Genomic DNA, 12956 nt, shown 5'->3' on the forward strand with positions numbered 1-12956 from the left:
GAGGCGCGGTCGCAGTCCGCGCCTTTAGGGGGGGGTACTGTCACACCCTGGCTATGGGACTCTAGTTGTTGAGCCAGGGTGTGTTTGTTCTATGTGGTGTGTTTCTATGTTGGGGGTTCTGGTTTGTTGTTTTCTATGTTTGCCTTAGTGACTCCCAATCAGAGGCAACGAGTGTCAGCTGTTCGTTGGTTGTCTCTGATTGGGAGCCATATTTAAACTGTCTGTTTTTCATTCGGGTTTGTGGGATTTTGTTCCGTTAAGGTTTGTGTTGTGTATAACTTCAGGACGTCACGCATCGTTGTTTATTGTTTTTGTGTCGTGTTCAGTACAAATAAAGTATGTACGCTTATTACGCTGCGCCTTGGTCCGCTTCCTGTGACGATCGTGACAAATTTTCGATTCTTCGATTCGGCGAAGGCCTGATTCTCCTCTGAACAGTTTATGTTGAGATATGTCTGTTCCTTGAACTCTGAAGCATTTATTTGGGCTGCAATTTCTGAGGCTGTTAACTCTAATGAACGTATCCTCTGCAGCAGAGGTAACTCTGGGTCTTCCTTTCCTGTGGCGGTCCTCATGAGAGCCAGTTTCATCATAGCGCTTGATGGTTTTTGCGACTGCACTTTTTCCGGATTGACTGACCTTCATGTCTTAAAGTAATGATGGACTGTCGTTTCTCTTTGCTTATTTGAGCTGTTCTTGCCATAATATGGACTTGGTCTTTTACCAAATAGGGCTATCTTCTGTATCCCAACCCTACCTTGTCACAACACAACTGATTGGCTCAAACGCATTAAGAAGGAAAGAAATTCCACAAATTAACTTTTATCAAGGCACACCTGTTAATTGAAATTGATTCCAGGTGACTACCTTATGAAGCTGGTTGCGAGAATGCCAAGAGTGTGCAAAGCTGTCATCAAGGCAAAGGGTGGCTACTTTGAAGAATATAAAATATAAAATATATTTTGATTTGTTAAAAAAAAAAAATTGGTTACTACATGATTCCATAGTTTTGATGACTTCACTATTATTCTACAATGTAGAAAATAGTACAAATAAAGAAAAACCCTTGAATGAGTAGGTGTGTCCAAACTTTTGACTGGTACTGTACATCTAGCTGGTTTTTCTATACATTGTCAAGCTTGTACGGCAGCGTCAGATAAGTTTAGGGGGAGGGGTGTGTCTCGTTGTTAACAACAACTGGTGTGCAATCTCTAATGTTAAGGAAGTCTCTAGGTTTTGTTCGCCCTAGTTAGAATACCTAATGATAAGCTGCAGACCACACTATTTACCAAGAGAGTTTAAATCTATATTTTTCGTAGCACAAACCGATGCTGGCACTAAGACCGCACTCAACGAGCTGTATAGGGCCATAAGAAAACAAGGAAATGCACCCCAAGAGGCGGCACTCCTAGTGGCCAGTGATTTTAATGCAGGGAAACTGAAATTCGTTTCACCCCTTTTTTCTACCAGCATGCCACCTGTGCAACCAGAGGTGACAAAACTCTAGACCACCTTTACTCCACCAAAGAAATGCATATAAAGCTCACCCCCGCCCTCCCTTCGGCAAATTTGACCATAACTCTATCCTCCTGATTCCTGCTTACAAGCAAAAATTCTAAACAGGAAGTACCAGTGACGCGCTCAATACGGAAGTTGTCCAATGAAGCGACTGCTAAGCTACAGGACTGTTTCTCTAGCACAGACTACAATATGTTCTGGGATCCATCCGATAACAATGAGGAGTTTACCACATCAGTCAACGTTTTCATTAACAAGTGCATCGACGACGTCATCCCCACGGTGACCGTACATACATATCCCAACTAGAAGCCATGGATTACAGGCAACATATGCACTGAGCTAAAGGCTAGAACTGCCGGTTTCAAGGAGCGGGACACTAATCCGGACGCTTATAAGAAATCCCGCTACGCCCTCAGACGAACCATCAAACAGGCAAAGCGTCAATACAGGACTCAGATCGAATCCTACTACGCTGGCTCTGACACTCGTCGGATGTGGCAGGGCTTGCAAACTATTACAGATTACAAAGGGAAACCCAGCCGCGAGCTGCCAAGTGACGCGAGCCTACCAGACAAACTAAATGCCTTCTATGCTCGCTTCGATGCAAGCAACACTAAACCAAGCATGAGAGCGCCAGCTGTTCTGGACAACTGTGTGATCTCGTTCTCCATAGCCGATGTGAGAAAGACCTTTAAACAGGTTAACATTCACAAGGCCATGGGGCCAGACAAATTACCAAGACGCGTACTCAGAGCATGCACTGACCAGCTCTTCACTGACATTTTCAACCTTTCCTTGACCCAGTCTGTAATACCTACATGTTTCAAGCAGACCACCATAGTCCCTGTGCCCAATATCGCCAAGGTTACCTGTATAAATGACTAATCACCCCGTAGTACTCACATCTGTAGCCATGAAATGCTTTGAAAGGCTGGTCATGGCTCACATCAACACCATCATCCCAGACCACTCTCGACCTACTCCAATTCGCATACTGGCCCAACAGATCCACAGATGACGCTCTCTCTATTGCACTCCACACTGCCCTCTCCCACCTGGATAAGAGGAACACCTATGTGACAATGCTGTTCATTGACTACAGCTCAGCGTTCAACACCATAGTGCCCTCCAAGCTCATGACTAAGCTAAGGACCCTGGGACAGAACATCTCCCTCTCCAACTGGATCCTGGACTTACGGCCCGCCCCCCAGGTGATGAGGGTAGGCAACAACACATCCGCCATGCTGACCCTCAACACGGGCCCCTTTAGGGGTGCGTGCTCAGTCCCTTTCTGTAATCCCTGTTCACCCATGACTGCGTGGCTGTGCACGACTCCAACACCATCATTAAGTTTGCTGATGACACGACGGTGGTGGGCCTGATCACAGACGACGATGAGACAGCTTAAAGAGATGTGTTCAGTGACCTGGCTGTGTGGTGCCAGGTCGACAACCTCTCCCTCAACGTCAGCAAGACAAAGGAGCTGGTCGTGGACTACAGGAAATGGAGGGCCAAGCACGCCCCCATCCACATCGACAGGGCTGTAGTGGAGGGGGTCAAAAGCTTCAATTTCCTCTGTGTCCACATCACTAAGGAATTAACATGGTCCACACACACCAACACGGTCGTGAAGAAGGCATGACAATGCCTTTTCCCCCCCAGGAGGCTGAAGAGATTCGGCATGGGCCCACAGATCCTCAAAAAGTTATACAGCTGCACCATTGAGAGCATCTTGACTGGTTGCATCATCACTTGGTACGGCAACTGCTTGGCATACATCCGCAAGGCGCTACATAGGGTGGTGCGGACAGCCCAGTACATCACTGGGGCTGAGTTCTCATTCAGGACCTCTATACCAGGCGGTGTCAGTGGAAGGGCCGGAAAATTGTCAATGACCCCAGCCACCCAAGCCATAGACTGTTCACTCTGCTACCGCACGGCAAGCAGTACCGGAGTGCCAAGTCTGGGTCCAAAAGGTTCCTGACAAGCTTTTACCCCCAAGCCATAAGACTGCTGAACAGTTCATCATGTTGTTGGGCTTTTTACCCCTTTTTCTCCTCAATTTAGTGATATCCAATTGGTAGTTACAGTCTTGTCCCATCGCTGCAACCCTACAAACTCGAGAGAGGCGAAGGTCGAGAGCCATGTGTCCTCCGAAATACGACCCTGCCAAGCCGCAATGCTTCTTGACACACTGCTCACTTAACCCAGAAGCCAGCCGCACCAATGTGTCGGAGGTAACACCGTCCAGCTGGCGACCGAAGTCAGCTTGCAGGCACCCGGCCCGTCACAAGGAGTCGCTAGAGCGCGATGGGACAAGGAAATCCCGGCCGGCCAAACCCTCCCCTAACCTGGACGACGCTGGGCCAATTGTGCGCCACCTCATGGGTCTCCCGGTCACGGACGGCTGTGGGATCAAACCAGGGTCTGTAGTGACGCTTCAGTGCCTTAGTCCGCTGCGCCACTCAGGAGGCCCTCTACCTGGACTATTTGCATTGACCCTTTTTTGCACTGACTCTATGCACACTCACTGGACTCTACCCACACATTCACACATACTTACACTGACACTCCAAAACACACACACACACACACACCAAACGCTCACACACACAAAACACACACACACGCATATTGACGCTACACACCCACACACACTTTTACACTTCACATACACTATATATAGAAAAGTATGTGGACACCCCTTCAAATTAGTGGATTTGGCTATTTCAGCCACACCCGTTGCTGACGTTGCCACACAATCTCCATAGACAAACATTGGCAGTAGAATGGCCCTTACTGAAGACCTCAGTGACTTTCAACATGGCAACGTCATAGGATGTCAACTTTCCAACCAGTCAGTCAGTTCGTCAAATTTCTGCCCTGCTAGAGCTGCCCCGGTCAACTGTAAGTGCTATTATTGTGAAGTGGAAACGTCGAGGAACAACAACGGCTCAGCTGCGAAGTGGTAGGCCACACAAGCTCACAGAACGGGACCACCGAGTGGGGAAGCGCATAGTGCGTAAAAATTGGCGGTCCTCGGTTGCAACACTCACTACCGAGTTCCAAACTGCCTCTGGAAGCAACGTCAGCACAAGAACTGTTCATCAGGAGCTTCATGAAATGGGTTTCCATGACCGAGCAGCCGCACACAAGCCTAAGATCACCATGCGCAATGCCAAGCGTTGGCTGAAGTGGTGTAAAGCTTGCCACCATTGAACTCTGGAGCAGTGGAAACACATTCTCTGGAGTGATGAATCACACTTCACCATCTGGCAGTCCGATGGACGAATCTGGGTTTGACAGATGCCAGGAGAAAGCTACCTGCTCGAATGCATAGTGCCAACTGTAAAGTTTGGTGGAGGAGGAATAATGGTCTGGAGCTGTTTTTCATGGTTCGGGCTAGGCCCCTTAGTTCCAGGGAAGGGAAATCTTAACATTACAGCATACAATGACATTCTAGATGATTCTGTGCTTCTTACTTTGGGGGAAGGCCCTTTGCTGTTTCAGCATGACAATGCCCCCGTGCACAAAGCAAGGTCCATACAGAAATGGTTTGTCGAGATCGGTGTGGAAGAACTTGATTGGCCTGCACAGAGCCCTGACCTCAACCCCATCGACACCTTTGGGATGAATTGGAACCCCGACTGCGAGTGCCCGACCTCACTAATGCTCTTGTGGCTGAATGGAAGTAAGTCACTGCAGCAATGTTCCAACATCTAGTGGAAAGCCTTCCCAGAAGAGTGGAGGCTGTTAAAGCAGCAAAGGGTGGGACCAACTCCATATTAATGTCGATGATTTTGGAATGAGATGTTCGACGAGACTTTTGGTCATGTAGTATGCTGCTGTTACTCTGTTTATTGTCTATCCTGATTGCCTAGTCACTTTTACCCCTACCTACATAAACATATTATCTCAACTACCTCGTACCCCTGCACATTGACTCGGTACCAGTACTCCTTGTATATAGCCTTGTTATTGTTATCTATTGTGTTACTATGTTCTATTTATTATTAGCAAATGTTCTTACTTTTTAACTTTGCATTGTTGGGAAAGGGCTCGTAAGTAAGCATTTCACGGTAAAGTCTACACCTGTTGTATTCGGCGCATGTGACAAATAACATTTGATTTGATTTGACTACTACACATATACAGAGCGCTGGCTCGTTAGCTGATTAGCTGGATTTTCCTGAAAGCTAATGGCAGGTCGGAGAAAAGAGAGGAACTGTTAAGACAGGTCTTTGTAACCCTCTGAACAGCACCTTTCTCTGTGTTTGAACCTGGATGAGGAAATCAGGGCTAATCAGAGGGTTAGGGTTCATCATCATATCTATGAGCCAGCAGCAGCAGGACCAGTGAGCCCAGAGCTCTACCTCTGATTTTACAGAATCACTGGTCACAGTCACACCCTCGGCCTGCTGGGTAAAAACACTGATAAGACTACCAGTATGGAACAGGCATGGGAGGGGTGCTGATGGAGAGAATTAAGGAATGAAAAATAGAGGGAGAGAGTAAGGATACTGAAGTCCAGTGTAGATATTACATCTAGGACAATAGTTTAGCACTGTCTTGTACATCTCTTCTTCTCCTCTGCCATCATCCTGTCTTTTCTTTACCGTCACTGCACCCTCTTCCTCATCTCTCCATTCTTCTCTTTCTTTCAGAATTGAAGTGATTTATTTTTGTGGATGCCCATTAAGATAATAGGTAGGGCTGGGAATTGCCAGGGACCTCACGATATGATCATGATACTTAGGTGCCAATATGATAGGTATTGTGTTTCTCGTGATTCTATATGTATTGCGATTCGATACTGCGATTCTATTGCGATTTAATGTTCCACACATATTGCTCTTTTTTTTTTACACCAGCTTCAAACAGCTGAAAATACAAAATGTTTGGTTATGTTATGGAAAGATATTTCACAGCAGTTTAGATGGTACAATGATTCTCTACACTATACTAGCTTGTTTTGTCACAAACTGAAATTAGGCGAACTATTTGAATTTAAGCAACCAGTAAATGGCGGAGTGATTTCTGCATAGTGCACCTTTAAAAAGAAGATGCAGAACAAACTCTAGGATAACAAATACCGGAGTTTTGGGGCAGGTACAGCTGACTAGCGCTAGCTAACACTACTTACAGTAACAAAAAAAGAAAATATGTAAGAGATATATAACTGTATCCATTTTTTTCTCCATCACTAATAATCGGTCAACATTCATATCAGTGTTTTAGGTAAAATATTGCCTAAGTACATAGTTGCAAAATGAGCTCCATTAAGTCTCCAAGTCTCTGTTATTATGTGCCACTTCAGGGCAGTCAGGAACCTCTCTAGTTACTAATGGCCCACACTCTTATGTGTGTGTGCTCGTGTGTGTGTGTGTGTCTGCACTTGCAAACCAATCAGTCTTCTCTCTTGTCTCTTTTTCCTACTCATCTCTCAAATACACATTTCACATCCTTGCAGAAAATACACATGCAAACTTGCAGGAAAGCATGCATACAAACACATTTGTATTGCATTTGTCTGTCTGTCAGTGTCTGCGTCTCTGTTTGTTTACATGTATGTGTGCGTGCGTGTGAAAGATGAGTGGGTGAAGATCGAGAGAGAATGAATTGGGTTACGTGAGTCTCTATCTGTCTGTCTTATCCCCTTTCATACAAAGATGTATTTCCTCCAACTTTACCATACCTCCAACATTTTCCCGCCTTTTATTTATATCTGAAAGGTATTGCTGGAATCAAAGTCAAACCTTTTATTGCCGCCAAACGACCTTGTAATCATTTCGGTAAAGTTCTGCCTAGGGCTGTGGTGGTCATGACATTTTGTCAGCCGGTTATTGTCATGCAAAAGCTGTAATTTACAGTTAATTAACAAACACATTTAGCATCTCCAGGCCTCAACGCATACAAACCGCATACAAGCTGCTGATGCGCGACTTTCGAACATCTACATTTAAAATCTAATAAATCAATGTAATATACACCATCACAATAAATCCATTATATATTTTAGGCAGGTCTAAAGAAACATTATGATATGAAGGAAATGTATTTCAGAACAACAGAATATGAGTTGGCCTATTGTATGTTATCTGGCTATGCTCCATGCCATAGGCTGTAGGCTTGTTCATTTAGCAGACAAGATACAGTCGTATGAAAAAGTTTGGGCACCCCTTTGAGGCTGCATAATAATTTACTCTGTCGTCACAGAAAATTATCAGTGGCATGCCATTCATTTTCTAATAAAAGCTGAGTACTGGGGTATTGTCCAGACAAAGATTTTTAGTGTAGCAATATTAAGTTGTATGAAATTAAATCAGATGTGAAAAATAGGCTATGCAAAAATGTGGCCACCCTTGTCATTCTGTTGATTTGAATACCTGTAACTACTTAGCACTGATTAATTGGAACACACAATTGGTTTGGTGAGCTCATTATGCCTTGAACTTCATAGACAAGTGCATCCAATCATGAGAAAAGGAATTTAAGGTGCCCAATTGCAAGTTGTTGTTCTCTTTGACTCTCCTCTGAAGAGTGACAACATGGGGGCCTCAAAACAACTCTCAAATGATCTGAAAACAAAGATTGTTCAACATTATGGTTTAGGGGAAGGCTACAAAAAGCTATCGCAGAGATGTAAGCTGTCAGTGTCCACTGTGAGGAACATAGTGAGGAAATGGAAGACCACAGGCACAGTTCTTGTTAAGGCCAGAAGTGGCAGGCCAAGTAAAATATCAGAGAGGCAAAGGCGAAGGATGGTGAGAACGGTCAAAAACAGCCCACAGACCACCTCCAAAGACCTACAACATAATCTTGCTGCAGATGGTGTCACTGTGCATCGTTCAACAATTCAGCGCACTTTGCACAAGGAGAAGCTGTACGGAAGAAGCCTTTTCTGCACACACGCCACAAATAGAGTCGCTTGAGGTATGCAAACGCACATTTGGACAAGCCAGCTTCATTTTGGAATAAGGTGCTGTGGACTGATGAAACAAAGATTGAGTTATTTGGTCATAACAAGGGGCGTTATGCATGGCGGAAAAAGAACACAGCGTTCCAAGAAAAACACTTGCTACCCACAGTAAAATTGGGTGGGGGTTCCATCATGCTGTGGGGCTGTGTGGCCAGTGCCGGTACTGGGAATCTTGTTAAAGTTGAGGGTCGCATGGATTCCACTCAATATCAGCAGATTCTTGGGAATAATGTTAAAGAATCAGTCACAAAGTTGAAGTTACGCCGGGGCTGGATATTTCAACAAGACAACGACCCAAAACACTGCTCAAAATCTACCCGGGCATTTATGCAGAGGAACAAGTACAATGTTCTGGAATGGCCATCCCAGTCCCCAGACCTGAATATCATTAGGAATCTGTGGGATGATTTGAAGCGGGCTGTCCATGCTCGGCAAGCATCAAACCTACAGTGGGGGAAAAAAGTATTTAGTCAGCCACCAATTGTGCAAGTTCTCCCACTTAAAAAGATGAGAGAGGCCTGTAATTTTCATCATAGGTACACGTCAACTATGACAGACAAATTGAGAAAAGAAAATCCAGAAAATCACATTGTAGGATTTTTAATGAATTTATTTGCAAATTATGGTGGAAAATAAGTATTTGGTTACCTACAAACAAGCAAGATTTCTGGCTCTCACAGACCTGTAACTTCTTCTTTATGAGGCTCCTCTGTCCTCCACTCGTTACCTGTATTAATGGCACCTGTTTGAACTTGTTGTCAGTATGAAAGACACCTGTCCACAACCTCAAACAGTCACACTCCAAACTCCACTATGGCCAAGACCAAAGAGCTGTCAAAGGACACCAGAAACAAAATTGTAGACCTGCACCAGGCTGGGAAGACTGAATCTGCAATAGGTAAGCAGCTTGGTTTGAAGAAATCAACTGTGGGAGCAATTATTAGGAAATGGAAGACATACAAGACCACTGATAATCTCCCTCGATCTGGGGCTCCAAGCAAGATCTCACCCCGTGGGGTCAAAATGATCACAAGAACGGTGAGCAAAAATCCCAGAACCACACGGGGGGACCTAGTGAATGACCTGCAGAGAGCTGGGACCAAAGTAACAAAGCCTACCATCAGTAACACACTACGCCGCCAGGGACTCAAATCCTGCAGTGCCAGACGTGTCCCCCTGCTTAAGCCAGTACATGTCCAGGCCCGTCTGAAGTTTGCTAGAGTGCATTTGGATGATCCAGAAGAGGATTGGGAGAATGTCATATGGTCAGATGAAACCAAAATATAACTTTTTGGTAAAAACTCAACTCGTCGTGTTTGGAGGACAAAGAATGCTGAGTTGCATCCAAAGAACACCATACCTACTGTGAAGCATGGGGGTGGAAACATCATGCTTTGGGGCTGTTTTTCTGCAAAGGGACCAGGACGACTGATCCGTGTAAAGGAAAGAATGAATGGGGCCATGTATCGTGAGATTTTGAGTGAAAACCTCCTTCCATCAGCAAGGGCATTGAAGATGAAACGTGGCTGGGTCTTTCAGCATGACAATGATCCCAAACACACCGCCCGGGCAACGAAGGAGTGGCTTCGTAAGAAGCATTTCAAGGTCCTGGAGTGGCCTAGCCAGTCTCCAGATCTCAACCCCATAGAAAATCTTTGGAGGGAGTTGAAAGTCCGTGTTGCCCAGCGACAGCCCCAAAACATCACTGCTCTAGAGGAGATCTGCATGGAGGAATGGGCCAAAATACCAGCAACAGTGTGTGAAAACCTTGTGAAGACTTACAGAAAACGTTTGACCTGTGTCATTGCCAACAAAGGGTATATAACAAAGTATTGAGAAACTTTTGTTATTGACCAAATACTTATTTTCCACCATAATTTGCAAATAAATTCATTAAAAATCCTACAATGTGATTTTCTGGAATTTTTTTCTCATTCTGTCTGTCATAGTTGACGTCTACCTATGATGAAAATTACAGGGCTCTCTCATCTTTTTAAGTGGGAGAACTTGCACAATTGGTGGCTGACTAAATACTTTTTTCCCCCACTGTATACAGGGCTGTCTGAAGTTTGCCAATGAACATCTGAATGATTCAGAGGAGAACTGGGTGAAAGTGTTGTGGTCAGATGAGACCAAAATCGAGCTCTTTGGCATCAACTCAACTCGCCGTGTTTGGAGGAGGAGGAATGCTGCCTTTGACCCCAAGAACACCATCCCCACCGTCAAACATGGAGGTGGAAACATTATGCTTTGCGGATGTTTTTCTACTAAGGGGACATGACAACTTCACCGCATCAAAGGGACGATGGACGGGGCCATGTACCGTCAAATCTTGGGTGAGAACCTCCTTCCCTCAGCCAGGGCATTGAAAATGGGTCATGGATGGGTAATCCAGCATGACAATGACCCAAAACACACGGCCAAGGCAACAAAGGAGTGGCTCAAGAAGAAGCACATTATGGTCCTGGAGTGGCCTAGCCAGTCTCCAGACCTTAATCCCATAGAAAATCTGTGGAGGGAGCTGAAGATTCGAGTTGCCAAACGTCAGCCTCGAAACCTTAATGACTTGGAGAAGATCTGCAAAGAGGATTGGAACAAAATCCCTCCTGAGATGTGTGCAAACCTGGTGGCCAACTACAAGAAACGTCTGACCTCTGATTGCCAACGAGAGTTTTGCCACCAAGTACTAAGTCATGTTTTGCAGAGGGGTCAAATAATTATTTCCCTCATTAAAATGCAAATCAATTTATAACATTTTTGACATGCGTTTTTCTGGATTTTTTTGTTGTTATTCTGTCTCTCACTGTTCAAATAAACCTACCATTAAAATTATAGACTGATCATGTCTTTGTCAGTGGGCAAACGTACAAAATCAGCAGGGGATCAAATACTTTTTTCCCTCACTGTATATACAGTGGGGAGAACAAGTCTTTGATACACTGCCGATTTTGCAGGTTTTCCTACTTACAAAGCATGTAGAGGTCTGTACTTTTTATCATAGGTACATTTCAACTGTGAGAGACGGAATCTAAAACAAAAATCCAGAAAATCACATTGTATGATTTTTAAGTAATTAATTTGCATTTTATTGCATGACATAAGTATTTGATACATCAGAAAAGCAGAACTTAATATTTGGTACAGAAACCTTTGTTTGCAATTACAGAGATCATACGTTTCCTGTAGGTCTTGACCAGGTTTGCACACACTGCAGCAGGGATTTTGGCCCACTCCTCCATACAGACCTTCTCCAGATCCTTCAGGTTTCGGGGCTGTCACTGAGCAATACGGACTTTCAGCTCCCTCCAAAGATGTTCTATTGGGTTCAGATCTGGAGACTGCCTAGGCCACTACAGGACCTTGAGATGCTTCTTACGGAGCCACTCCTTAGTTGCCCTGGCTGTGTGTTTTGGGTCATTGTCATACTGAAAGACCCAGCGACGACCCATCTTCAATGCTCTTACTGAGGGAAGGAGGTTGTTGGCCAAGATCTCGCGATACATGGCCCCATCCATCCTCCACTCAATACGGTGCAGTCGTCCTGTCCCCTTTGCAGAAAAGCATCCCCAAAGAATGATGTTTCCACCTCCATGCTTCACGGTTGGGATGGTGTTCTTGGAGTTGTACTCATTCTTTTACTTCCTCCAAACACGGCGAGTGGAGTTTAGACCAAAAAGCTCAATTTTTGTCTCATCAGACCACATGACCTTCTCCCATTCCTCCTCTGGATCATCCAGATGGTCATTGGCAAACTTCAGACGGGCCTGGACATGCGCTGGCTTGAGCAGGGGGACCTTGCGTGCGCTGCAGGATTTTAATCCATGACGGCGTAGTGTGTTATTAATGGTTTTCTTTGAGACTGTGGTCCCAGCTCTCTTCAGGTCATTGACCAGGTCCTGCCGTGTAGTTCTGGGCTGATCCCTCACCTTCCTCATGATCATTGATGCCCCACGAGGTGAGATCTTGCATGGAGCCCCAGACCGAGGGTGATTGACCGTTATCTTGAACTTCTTACATTTTCTAATAATTGCGCCAACAGTTGTTGCCTTCTCACCAAGCTGCTTGCCTATTGTCCTGTAGCCCATCCCAGCCTTGTGCATACTTGTTCTCCCCACTGTGTGTGTGTGTGTGTATATATATATATATATATATATATATATATATATATATATATATATATATATATATATATATATATATATATATATATATATATATATATATATATATATATATATACACATATAGACACACACACACACACACACATACATATATATATATATATATACACATACATACATACATACATACATACATATACACACACTACCGTTCAAAAGTTTGGGGTCACTTTGAAATGTCCTTGTTTTTGAAAGAAAAGCAAGTTTTTTGTCCATTAAAATAACATAAAATTGATCAGAATACAGTGTAGACATTGCTAATGTCGTAAATG

At 44.5% G+C, this 12956-nt stretch overlaps 1 protein-coding gene across 1 annotated transcript in view; it reads right to left on the reverse strand.

The window, feature by feature from the left end:
- The window catches only part of LOC311144536 (rhotekin-like), an 80370-nt gene that overhangs the window by 29151 nt on the left and 38263 nt on the right, over positions 1-12956 (reverse strand). The gene's annotated exons all lie outside the window — the stretch shown is intronic.

This window comes from Coregonus lavaretus (assembly GCF_964263955.1).
Source record: "Coregonus lavaretus genome assembly, chromosome: 17".
NCBI classification, from domain to species: Eukaryota; Metazoa; Chordata; class Actinopteri; order Salmoniformes; family Salmonidae; genus Coregonus; species Coregonus lavaretus.